Source organism: Stomoxys calcitrans, chromosome 5, assembly GCF_963082655.1.
Source record: "Stomoxys calcitrans chromosome 5, idStoCalc2.1, whole genome shotgun sequence".
NCBI lineage: Eukaryota > Metazoa > Arthropoda > Insecta > Diptera > Muscidae > Stomoxys > Stomoxys calcitrans.
Genome location: NC_081556.1, coordinates 53736083 through 53750109, shown reverse-complemented (window position 1 = coordinate 53750109; position 14027 = coordinate 53736083). Strand labels below are relative to the sequence as shown.

Here is a 14027-nt window from a genome sequence, read left to right as displayed (position 1 = left end):
TAAAAGCAAATATGTGACTTTTACTCTCGGCACTAATACACCAAATACTTGAATCCTTATACCTTATACCGTTCCGCAGGACAAGAAGATTGCGACAATAAAAGATTCAAATAAATTGTCGTTTGGTTCTTAGAACGTGGTATCCCAAGTGGGACCCTTAGCCCTGAGACCCTAAGCCTTCCTTTGATGTTATGGGGCTCAAACAAAATCGTGATCTAGCACGATGCTGATATTACTTCAGGGTCCGTCTCTAAACTTCCTTCAAACCGGTCATGATAAATAATAGGTATTTGGAATTTGCTATCCAATTTTGAGCCCAAATGTTTAGGGGTTGTGTCACCCCATAAACTCTCCCTTAACCAATGGTAATTGGGGCTCAAATAAAAGACATTTGAGAGTAGAGCACGATGCTGATATTTTTTCAGGGCTATGTACGTGAATGTACGCTGATATTTTTTCAGGTCACTCCCTGCATACCCCTCAAACTGGCTATTTATTTGTGGATTGTGGCAAAAAGGGGCTCAAATCTGTATCTGTTTCATGGCCAAGTGTTTCAAGGTCCCCCTACCTCATAAACTCCCCCTTAACCACATATATATACCGACTAAAGCAATATGTAGCTCCAATGTGGTTTTTGGAATTGGAGTATGAATCTAATATCCACTTTTGGGGCAAAGAGTTTGGCTATTCCAATCCACCACCAAATCCAAGAGAATGAAGTAGATCTTACTTCCAAACTTAAATGGGCGGACCCTCCCCTTACCCTATTTTCAAAAACGCCCGATGGGTGGAGCGATTTAAGCAAAATTTAGTTTGTTTATAATAACTTAAATACAAAAATTTGTATCCTTATTTAGGGTGGGATATCTAGGGGGTCGCCCCACCTCCAAAGCCAGCCAAATGGAATATAAACCAATAATGATAATATCGGACTCAAATGAAAGGTATTTGTGCACGAATCTTATATATGGGTATCCGCCTCACCCCCAAAAACACCCCCATACCGGACATATTTGCCGACCATAGCAATATACGGCTCCAATGAAAGTTATTTGGGAGAAGAGCACCAACATAATATCCACATTGGCGCGAAATATCTGAAAGGCCGTACCAGCACCCAAACAGGACTTATTTCCTGACGTGATCAAGTCAAACCGGGCGATCGGTTTATATGGGAGCTATATTAGGGTATAGACCGAATTAAACCGTACTTGGCACAGTTATTGGAGTCACAAAAGAACGCCACATGCAAAATGTCAGCCAAATCGGACAAAAGTTGAGGCTTCCAGGGGCTGGAGAATTCAAATCGGGAGATCGGTTTATATGGGAGCTATCAGATTATTCACCAATTTGGACTGTACTCGTCACAGTTGTTGGAAATTATAACAAAACATTCCTTGCAAAATTTCAGCCAAATCGGTCAAAAATTGCGGCTTGTGAGGGCTCAAGAAGTCAAATCGGGAGATCGGTTTATATGGGAGTTATATCAGGTTATAGACCGATTCAGACCATACATTACGCAGTTATTGGAAGTTGTAACGGAACACTACATGCAAATTTTAGCCAAATCAAATGATCGGGAGATCGGTTTATGTCGCAGCTATATCAGGTTATAGACCGATTCAATATATCAGGTAATTGACCGATTCGGACCGCACGTGACACGGTTGTTAGAAGTCATAGCGGAACACTATATGCAAAATTTCAGCCAAATCTGATGAAAATTGCTGCATCCAGGGGCTAAAGAAGTTTCATATGGCCTATTTAATGAAACGATATGGCCCATTTGCAATCCCCCCATTGATGACAGATGGGGGGATTGATGACAGACGGACAGACGGACATGGCTAGATCGATTCAGAACGACCATCTATGGGGTCTTAGACGAATACTTCGAGGTGTTACGAACGGAATGACTAGATTAGTATACCCCCATCCTATAGTGGTAGGTATAATCATATGGGTCTGAAATAAGTTCTTTACAGTCCAACTTGCTTTCGTTGGTTACACTGCCAAAGATCTTGTATATAGATTTCACAAATATCATCAACATTCTGCTATTTCGAACATCTTATATATAAAATTTTCCCTATTAGTTTTATTTAATTTATACTTAGACTTTTATTTAACTAACATTTATTAATTTTTTTTTATTTCTCCACTTTCAGGTAAGACAATTTAACTTTTTTCAACCAGTAAGTATAAGCATAAGACTCATTTTAGTTATAACGCGTACTTGTATGTTGTGCTAATTTAAAAAATTTTTTTCTTCTGAATTGGTTAATTAATTTTCCAAATGTAAACGGCTCAAACGAATGTAAAAAACTAGCTGGCCCAGTGTGTTTCGCTTCACCCTTACATGGCATACATTAGGTTAGGTTGAGAGTGTTGGCAAAGGAACTTTCTTTGCAGATTGAGCTGAAGCTTAGAGTATATATCAGATGACTGGAAGATTTTTCTGAAATTCGTACATATAGAAACTAACCGTACAAAATGGTACTTAACTTTCAGATTGAGATAAAGATCTAAAAATTGGGGTATACAGCGGTCAAAAAAAGTATTCATCATTAGCAAAATTGATAATAAATTCACTTATTTTGGGTAATTGAAGAAAATTTAAAGTAAACAAATAATGCAGTTTTATGCAATAGTTTATTGTTCGTAATATGTTTTAAAATAAATTCAAAAAATAAATTTAATTAGCGCAAATTTTTCGAGCAAGAGTCAAATGCAACAGGTGATAATGGAGGAATGGACCAATATAGACCAAAATATAACCGCTAAATTAGTCCAATCGATGTCAAACCGTTTAAAAAAAGTTATAAGACGCGGTGGTCGAATAACAAAGTATTAATTTTTTTAAATTATGTTATTTATTTTTTTGTTTTTTTGCAATGATGAATACTTTTTTTGTTTAATTTTTTGTGTTCAGCTGTAAAATGGCCCTTTTTGTTCCAATAAATACTATTTTTTTCTTTAAAAACAATGAAATTGTGTACATATATATCACACAAGCACTACTGCATCATTAGTTTAATATGTTTTTATTCCAATTGTCTTTTGTAGACTTATTAAAAAAAAAAACATTGAATGATGAATACTTTTTTTGACCGCTGTAGTTACACCTTGATAGTTAACATAGGGAAACTAGAAGATATTTTCAAATTCGTACATTTAGTTTCTGAAACGTAAAGATCTCGAAATTGGGATATAGTTCTCTTACATAAAGATCTTAAAACGTACCAAATGGTTCTTAAACGTACGGAAACGTAAGGTTCTTCCTTTACAGACTAAGCTGTAGCTTAGAAATTCGTGATACTGATACACCGTGACAGTATAAATTGGGGGACGGAACAAAATGGTACTTTTTTTTACAGATTGAGCTAAAGATCTCTTAATTGGATACAGTTTCGCCTTGCCAGAATATTACATGCATTTAAGTACTAAAACATATAAAACTTTATTTTTAAATTGTGTTTAAACTCTCAACTTTTGGATACAGTTACACTTTAAGAGTATACAAGGGTTGCCTTGTATATTTCGGGATCAGAGAACACAAACACAAATATAAATCATCGAAAATCGCTTAATTGTTTTTCAAAATATTCCCCATTAAGATCTATACACTTTTGCGTAAGTTTGAACCAATTGTCGAATCGCTTTTGCCACTCTGATTGAGGTATCTCTAAAACATGCATTCTGAACGCATCAACTTCTTCTTCAGGTGCCGAAAGATGTTGACCTCTCATTTAATTTTTTTAAGTACAGGAATAAAAAGAAGTCATTCCAAGCCAAGTCAGGACTATACGGCGGATGACTCATTAAATCGATGTTTTGAGTGCTCTTTCGATCAATCGACACGAGCCTTTTATTGAGCGATTAACAAATTGTGTAGGATCCAACACGAACAAATTATTTCGACGGTCAAATGTTCATGCAATATTGAATGTATGCTGGTCCTTGTCCTCTTACAGCATCTGTTGGGGAACAACTTCAATGGTTTTTGGAACAACAACTGATTTTGGACTACCTTCACGAAATTCGTCGTTTAGTGAACTACGACCTCGGTTGAATTCACCATACCACCGATAAATACTGATCCTTGACGGAGCTTCATTGCCAAAAATTCAATTAAGTTCATCGATGCCGTGTTGTTGAGTTAATCCACATCGAAAGTTGTAAAAAAAGTCGCTCGAAAATTTTCACAATTTAATTCCATTTTCTTGCCGAAATTAATCTTTAAGTTACTTTAAATAACACAAATAACGCTCGTATGTCAAAACGTTTTGAGTACGTATACCTCAAAAATGCCAAGCTTTAAGATAGAGCTCTTAGTTGGCAGATTGCAACACAAGGGTTGTCCAATTCTGAAATATGAAAAGCAACCCTCGTATATTCCTTTGTTTTTCATAGTAGTTCTATGTTTTCCGGGGGCGGGTTACTTACCCAGCGCCCCAACCGCATGGGTTTTGTGGGATTCCATGTATCCCTCGTTGTGGAGAGGCGCTTCAAGATCCGACGCTCGCCGCCAGCCGACCCTAACCTAGGAACAGACGCTGATGTTGGCCATTGGTTATTTGAAGGCGCCAATAACTCGCCTTGTCATCTCGAGTATCATTGGCACTCAGTATTTAATTAAGAGCCAGTGCCACCTGACTTCTCACTGAGACTCTCCTCTCGAAAATCGCTGACTGCTCGCGGCCGCATTTGCAGCTATTCCGCATAAAAACGGAGCTTTCCACCATCCGAAACTTGTGGACGCTTTCAGCTAAGCTTCCCGTGATAACGATGGGCACCACACAAGTCGGAGCTCAAAGTTCCAACCTGTGTGGTGCTCATAGTCATACCGTATCGACCGTGAAAATGAGTCTGGCAGTAAATGGAGATAAGACGAAATGGATGGTTTCAACTCCCAAAAAGCCTTGCACAACCGAGCAGATAAAGAAAATGGAGAAAGTTGGGAACCCCAACTTTGAGATAGTCAGTAACTTTATCTACCTCGGCACCGCCGTAACCGAAACGAATGACACCAGTTTTGAGATAAAGCGAAGAATAATACTGGCAAACAGATGCTACTTTGGACTAAGTAAGCAGTTTAGAAACAAGGCCACCTCTCGACAGACGAAGACTCCTCTTTACAAGACAGTGCGTTGTGTTAGGCCATCCGACATTTTTTTTTTTCAATTCGGCCCAGATTAGTTCAGATTTGGATATAGCTGCCATATAGACCGATCTCACGATTTAAGGTTTTACACCTCCAAGGTCCTCTGCAAATCATACAAGTTTACTACCGAAATTCGGAGTCGGTGACCGTTACTTTAATTTATTTTTGGCTTAGTGGGTTCGTCAATAAGCAAAATATGTCTATTGGTCAGGTGGAAATCCAAATGTGTTTCACAAATCAACATTTCATCCACAAAAAAATAATAATTGTTTGGTGCTGTTTGCATGCCAATGGCGTCATTGGGCCATACCAGGACCACATGTGGTTTTAACAGGACAGTGTCAAAAGCTAGACAGTCCGGCGCGCGATAACTGTGAGCACCGCACAGGCAAAATATGGACAAAATATCCCTAGTTCTCAATTGCCGTAGTCTTAAAATTATGCTAGCTCTCAAGTGCAGACTCGACCACAATTTATATAGGCCGCATGTACTTAGGCATTTTTGGTGTAAGATCGTATGAATTTTGAGACTTTTGAGGCTTTACCATGAGCTCGTCTTTCAATATATGTTGAATTCTTTCACGGGATATTTTCAGATCGTTAGCCGTTTGGATTTTGTTGCCTTCATTCGCCGAACCAATTCAGGTATCGTAAATTTTTTCAGACCTCCACCATTACCTTTGGCAACATTACCAGTATCATAATAACGATTTGTAGTGCGATACACAAAACATGTTGCTTACTTTGGGGAGTTTGAGTTCGCCAACAATAGCTGGTTGTGATTTTCAGACAAATATATTGGCAATCAGACTACTAACCTTGAGCTCCATTAAGAATAACTTTCTTTTTAAATAAACTCATAAACAAATACTTTTCGTGGCTTCAGTTGTCAAATAAACAAATAATATATAGCTGTCATTTCTAGCTTGACAGTTATACAAGTATGAACTTGTTAACCCTTCGTTTCAGCTAGCCTGTATTTATCCGAATCCGCTGAAATTTGGATACAATTGCCACTGAGGCTTGTCCAATTTTATTTTGGAGACAGTAAAAGGCATCTGTATGAGGATTTTTTTGCCAGTAGAGTTCTATGTAGGCTTAGAAATAAATCATAGCGGTTGGTTTCCACAGTTCGGCCCGACCAAAATTAGTTTCTTTTTTATTATGACTGACTAAAAAGGTGAAATTTCGCCATCAAATACTGCTTGCATACAATTAAAAGCAAATATGTGACTTTTACTCTCGGCACTAATTTAGCGACCCTCCTATGAAGCACTTCACGTCATCTATATTTGCTAGCTATATGAGACTTTCACGCAAAGTTTCGGGATTTACTTGCAAGAGTATGAAGTCATGGATATGCGGCCATTCACCCATGTGTATGAGGCAATGAGTGGGCTCAAAATAATTGGCATTTGTGTGGGTCGATTGGGTTGCCATTTAATCACAAAGTTAATTTATGGGACTAACAAACATTTTATTGTATTGTCGTCTTCATCGTTGCCGCAGGCAGTCATTGTCATCGTTGACGGCATCGTCATCTCTGTCCGAGTTATAATGTTAATTACATATTTGTCACCTTAACTCAAATACAAAGCATTTACGGAGATGGAGCGAGCCAAACAGCCCGGCTGTTTGGCAGTCGCTCCGTAAGGATGCTGTTGTTAATATTGGCCGTGATGCCTTTGCCACAAAATGTGGCATGTCATTGGCGATTTTCCGTCCATCTATGTGTCTGGATTGAAGGTACGTGCGTCTCCGTGGCCATAATAAATGATGGCCAAGTTTATGCCGTTCTGTTGATAATAATTTGTGATAATGATTGATTGGCTTTGGATTTGGCTTTGACTTTGGCGTACGGTTTCGTTACACACATGAGCCCAGAGTGGGCCACAGGAAAACGTGTGAAGTACACAAAGTGTGGTACATAAACGTAAAATTTTCTCATTCCATAAACGTCACCGATAATTTTGATGGGGTGTTCGTGGTTTGCTCCATTAAATTTGCTGTCTCAAATCACTTTTTCCCCAAATTTTCTGCTGTTGTCATTGATATCAAGCGTCCAATGTTGGTGAGTTAAACCAAATTGCAGGCGAAAAATTCGCTAAGCTTTTGGCTTTTGATGATGACAAACCTTTTTTTTTCTTTGGACGGAGGTGTTGGATGACATTTAGTGCGGTTTGTTTTCCTGGAAGATAAAACAAATTTATGAAGACCATAAACCTGCTAACAATATTCCGCAAAGCCACTCACTCGCTCACTCACAGCTCACCAAGTCCAATGTGAAATTAAAAAAAAGAAAGATGACACCATGAAAATAATAAGGAAGACTGAGCTGCAGTGAAATAAATGATTTGTCCATGGCCATCCATTGATCCACAATAAAAGTAGCTTTATTATCTGGCCAGTGTCTGGGGCTGATGGGCTTCCATTTGATTAACTGATTACCCTGGTGTCATCTAGGATTGAGAGGCTTTCGAACAAATGATTATGTGTTGTATTTACCTTAACATTCTAATGGACTAATGACCAGTATAGCTGTCACAATATCCATCTTTCATTTGTCGTTGCCATAGTGTGTAAACGAAATGTTTTAGCTGATACATGAGTATGTGTAGTTAAATTTGCCATTGTATATGCTAAGCGATGATAGCAAAAAATATCTAAATCGCAAACATGGCACCTTTGATTTTTGGTTAAGCTCCTCATCGAATTCACTGTGCGTCTGCTTGGCAGATTTACTTGGTTTATGACATGTCAATTTATGATTTTTTCCATCCATCTTCTATTATATAAAAATTAAATTGTTGCGCTTTGTTTGTTTGTCTGTTCCGTATAGACTCAAACACGGCCGAACCGATTTTCATGAAATTTTCACAGATGGTAGAGTTTGAGCCCACGGTGAAAATAGGGTACTACATTTTTTGATATCCGAAAGGGCGGACCCTCCCCCTTGCCAGATCCCGGAGATGGGTGCACCGACTTAAGCGAAATTTTTTATGTCACCCCAAAAACACTAAATTGGTATGCAATTTTAGGGACATATAACCTGGGGGGACGCCCTATCCCTAAACCCACCAGAACGGATATGTTTACCGATTGGGACAATATGGGTATCAAACGAACGGTAGTTAAGAGTAGAGTACGAACATGGTATACAAATTTCACCCTAAGTGCACGGGGGGGGGGGGGGGGGGGGGTCCACCATCCCTAAAAAAACCCCCAACAGGACTCTTTCACCGCTTTGGGCAATATGGGTATTAAATGAAAGGTATTTATGAGTAGAGTACGAATTTGGGATAAAAATGGCACCCTAAGTGTCGGGGGGTACCCCAACCACAAAAACACCACCCAACAGGACACTTACTATTACAGCTTTTGGCAATATGGGTATCAAATGAAAGGTATTAAGAAGAAGAGTACAAATCTGACATAAAAAGGTAAACCTTCTTGTCTGAGGGGCTTTCCCACCCCCCAAAACACCCCAGCAGGACATCAGAACCGATTGGGACAATATGGATATCAAGTCGAAGGTGGAGTAAAAAGCTAATATAAAAATGTTTTCCTTGGCTTTTGAGTCGCCCCCACCCCCCAAAAACCCCTCAAAAGGGCATATTTGCCGGTTGGGACAGTATGGGTATTAAATGAAAGGGCTTCAAAGACCATATAAAGATCGGACCATAATTGCGGCTTCTATAGCCTTAAGAGACCACAACGGATGGGCGATGTATATGGGAGCTATATCGAAACATGAACCGATTTTTATGAAATTTTCCACAAATATTGGAACTTGAAATAACAAATAACATTTCATGCAAAATTTTTTAAAGATCGGACTAAAATTGTGGCTTCTATAGCCTTCAAAGGATGAATTGTATATATGGGAGCTATATCTAAATCTGAACCAATTTTAATGAAATTTTGCACACGTATTTGGGCATTAAATGAAACAACTCATGTTAAATTTTTTAAAGATCGTACCAAAATTGCGGCTTCTATAGCCTTAAAAGACCATATCGGATGGAAGATATATATGGGAGTTATGGCCATGTTTGCCTACTATGGCAATAAGGGGCTCAAACGATAGGTATTTGGCAGTAGATAAAGAATTTGATGTGCAATTTTGAAGCCAAGTGTTTGGGGGTAGTGTCACCCCAAAACTCCCCCTAAACCAATTGCAATTGCGGCTCAAATAAAAAGAATTTTACAGTTGAGCTCGAAGCTGATATTTTTCAGGTCTAAGTGCATGGATGGCCGTCCCACCCTACATAACCCTCAAACTGGACATATTTGTGGATTATGGCAAAAAGGGGCTAAGAGTTTGGCTACTCCAATCCACCACCAAAACCAAAAGAATAAAGTACATCTAACATTAAAACTTAAATGGGCGGACCCTCCCCTCATCCTATTTTCAAAAAACCTGATCTCGTAGATGGGTTGGGCTATTTAAGCGAAATTTATATTGTTTATAATAACTCGAAAACAGAAATTTGGTTTACAAATGGAAATGGAGGCTAATAATTAAGATATTAGGCTCAAATGAAAGGTATTTGAGACTAGAGCACGAATCAGATACAGTGAGGTTCAACTCACCACCAAAAATACACTTATACCGGACGTATTCACCGGCCATAGCAAATGTAAGAAAGTTTGGGAGTAGAGCACTAATATGATATCCACATTGCGGCGATATATCTGAAAGGCCGTACCAGCACCACCAAACAGGACTTTTTTCCTGGCTAATATAGGGCTCAGATAAAATAAGATAGTGAAAGAAGGCGCAGCGGAGCGGGCCCTGTTCAACTAGTCTCATATATATAAATGAATTTGTGTTTATTTGTTTGTGGGTTTGTGAATTTGTTTATTCCCTATAGACTCAAAAACAGCTGAACCGATTTCTTTGAAATTTTCACAGATTGTGTGGAGTGGTCCGGAAGGAGCAATTGGATATATAAAAAAAATGAAAGGAATTCGGCAGTAGAATACAAATTTGGTATCAAAATATGGGTGCAAGTATCTAGGGGGCTGCCCCGACCCCAAAACCCCTTCAAATAGCCATATTGGTCGATAATCTCAATATCGGACTCGAATTAAAGGTATAAGGGAGTAGATTACGAATATGGTCAGGAAGGAGCAATAGGCTATATAATTTGTTGATATTGGAAGGGGGCGGACCCTCCCCCGTTACCCCAAAGACACCATCCAAAATCAAGGTTGACCGATCGGGGGAAAAAAGGGGTATCAAATGAAAGGTATTCGAGAGTAAAATACGAACATGGTATTAAAAGTTGGATCCAAGAAACCCAAGGCCACTCCAACCCCAAAAGTTCCACAAACAGACATATTGGACGTACATATCAATATGGGACTCAAAAGAAAGGTATTCGGTAGAAGATTGCGACTATGACATAAAAAATGGTGTCTAAGCATTTGCGGGTTGCCCACCCAAAAAGGCCCTCCAAATGGGAATTTTACTCTATCATAGCTATTTAAGACTTAAGTGAACCTTATTTACTTACTTACTTTACTTTAATTGGCCATGACAGAATATTTGTTCCACTAGCCGAACACAGAATAGCGTTTCAAGCGTCTCGATCTTCTGCGCTCATTCTAAAATCTCTGACACCAAGTTTCGAGGTGTCTCCCACCACTTGATCTTTCCATCGAGCTTTTGGTCTTCCGTGCTTTTGGTTTGCCTTCAAAAGACTTCTTTGCTGGAGCTTCTTCATCCATTCTGACAACATGACCTAGCCAACGCAGCCATTGTATTTTGATGCGTGTAGCAATGCTATCGTCGTCATGCGGCTCGTACAGCTCGTGGTTCATACGTCGCCAAATGAACCGTATTTGGGAGCCGATATTTGACCAATTAAAACAATAGGGATCAAATGATAGATATTCTTGAGTAGAATGTGTCATTCAAATATGTGCTCAAGTGGCAGATGGAGTGTGGCGCACAATCCTCATATAGACACCCTCCACTAAACGGCGGTATACGCCAATCATGACAATATGGGGTTAAATTAAAGGTATAAGTTTGTGGGCTATGAATATGATATCTTCATTCTGCTCATATATCTAGCGGATCACCTCACCCCAAAACAGTCGATCAATCATAATGACGTAACAGGACTCTGTGTGATCTAATTAATGTGGTGTGAGGATACAAATAAATGTAGGCTGCCATACCATAAAAATTATGACCTTCAAAGTGATAGTAGGAGTTGCAAACCTTAACGTTAAGATTGCAACCATCTCATCGATAGACAAGACCAAACGACGTGCTGCTGGGCAACACATTTTTGTTCAAACGTTTTATATGGTATAATAGTAAGAATTATTGCCATCGCACCAAATATATAGACTGGCAAATTATTTATTTACTACAGAAAATCGTTTTATATGGTAATTTGATTTGGTTAAAAAAAAAAAAAAAAACGATGACTATTTAATACATAGTCATATAGTCATTTAAAGCCAAATACCTCATGATGATCAATGTTATAGACGTTAAGCCACCCCAAGCGAGTAGTAGCACTAAAATTTAAGTTATCGCCATCTACTGGCTGTTTTCAAATGGAAACTGCAAATGGCGCTAATTTGGAGAAGCCAACAATAAAAAAAGAGGGCAGAGTGGTCAAAATTGATCACACAGCATTTATCTTCGTTATGACTTCGCTGCGGTTGTTTGCGGTATTATTTTTTAACGTTCCTACTTTAAGACCGGCCTTAAGAATAATTTTCAAAAACACCAGATCTCAGAGATTGGTAAGGCGATTTAAGCGAAATTTTGTTGGCACACTTACACTAACCTAAAATCAAAAATTTGGCATTAGAATCTGAGGTGGGGTGCCTAGGAGGGCCGTCCACCCCCAAAACCCGCCGAACGGATTTATAGACCAATTACTACAATATGGGCTGGTATGAAAATTTTTTTTTTTTTTTACAAGTTTAAGATCAATGATAAGGGACCTCCTTTTACTTTATTTCGTTCTTTTATTCGTTCTTGGTTAATGCAGATCTAAAATATATATACATCAAATGAACTTCGAAGGATGGGGGTATATTCATTTTGTCATTCCGTTTGCAACGCATCGAAATATCCATTTCCGACCATATAAAGAATATATATTCTTGATCAGCGGCTGTCCGTCTGTCTGTTGAAATCACGCTACAGTCTTTAAAAATAGAGTTATTAAGCTAAAACTTTGCACAGATTCTTTTTTTTTTTGCCCACAAGCAGGTTAAGTTCGAAGATGGGCTATATCGGACTATATCTTGATATAGCCCCCACATTGACCGATCTAGGGTCTTAGGCCCATAAAAGCCACATTTATTATCCAATTTTGTTGACATTTGGGACAGTGAGTTGCGCTAGGCCCTTCCACATCATTCATTAATTTAGCCCAGATCGGTTCAGATTTGAATATACCGATCCTCTGATTAAGGATCTTAGGCACATAAATACCACATTTATTACCGGATTTTGCTGAAATTTGGGACAGTCAGTTGTGTTAGGCCATTCGACATCCTTCGTCAATTTGGACCAGATCGGTCCAGATTTGGATATAGCTGCCATACAGACCGATCTCTCGGTTTTAGGTTTTGGGGCCATAAAAGGCGCATTTATTGTCCGATATCGCTGAAATTTGAAACAATGAGTTGTGTTAGGCTCTTCGGCGTCCTTCTTCAATTTGATCGGTTCAGATTTAAATATAGACCGAAGGTTTTGGGCCCATAAAAGGCGCATTTATTTTCCGATTGCGCCGAAGTTTGAGACAGTGCCTTGTGTTAGGCTCTTCGACATTTTTCTGCAACTTGGCCCTAATCAGTCCAGATTTGGATATAGCTGCTATGTAGACCGATATCTTGATTTAAAGTCTTGACCCCATAAAAGGCGTATTTATAATCCGATTTCACTGAAATTTGACGGGATTTTCTGAGCAGTAGAGATGATAACTCATTTCTGCTATACCACTCCAGCTAATAAATTTTTTTCTCGTAATTTCTTCTGAGAGAAAACATTATTTGAACAGAAAGAAGAGAGAGATATCTGCACTCGCCAAGATTACCTTGATAATTTGTGTTCTTATATATGCACTTCTTTCTTTTTACCGTTCACGACTGCTCTCAGAGAAGTCGTACAACAGACTGAGCGTTGTAAGGACTGTTTGTCAGACAAGGGTTTGCCTTGTAGCTGTTGCCTGTGTGGTTATTAATGCACATGTGCATATACGTGAGTTCACACATTCGTCGGCGTCACATGCAGCAGCGTATTGCTCGGAGTGGTTTACGAACCTGCGCATGATGCTTAACTGCATATGCACATTTTTTTTTTTATTACGAACACAGCAATTGCCGTCTTTCAACCATATGAGGGACATTTTATTTAGAAGCAAAGGCGAATTTGGTTTGTTTTTTTTGAGAATTTGGATTAAATCAAAAACAAATATATTTTCATACAAACAAATGTGGTCGCTTGAATTGCTAACACTTCGTGTCAGCTACACTGTAGTTGACACAACCTGAGATTTGCCTTTCCTAACTAGTTTTTATTATGATTTAAGTTCAAATGACTCTCAACGCTACATGTACAGTTAGACATATGTGTCAATATCACCCATGCTCTTTTGCTAATTGACGGTGTTTCAGTTAAACATATGACCACCAGTGCATACATACACATGGGCTGTGTGGATATTTAGTACCAGCTTAACATTCATTCAATGCTTGTTTGTATTCTCAGTGGACTGTCCGTCCAGACAGAATGTCTGTCTAAAATCTTTTAATTATATTAAGTTTTCACAACGGAAATTGTTTCGATAGATACTTATGAGTTTCTCAATTAAAATTGTGTTTTGTG

General features: G+C 38.7%; 1 protein-coding gene across 1 annotated transcript in view; it reads left to right on the top strand.

The window, feature by feature from the left end:
- LOC131998148 (matrix metalloproteinase-2-like) overlaps positions 1-14027 on the top strand; it is a 529615-nt gene that overhangs the window by 137938 nt on the left and 377650 nt on the right. The gene's annotated exons all lie outside the window — the stretch shown is intronic.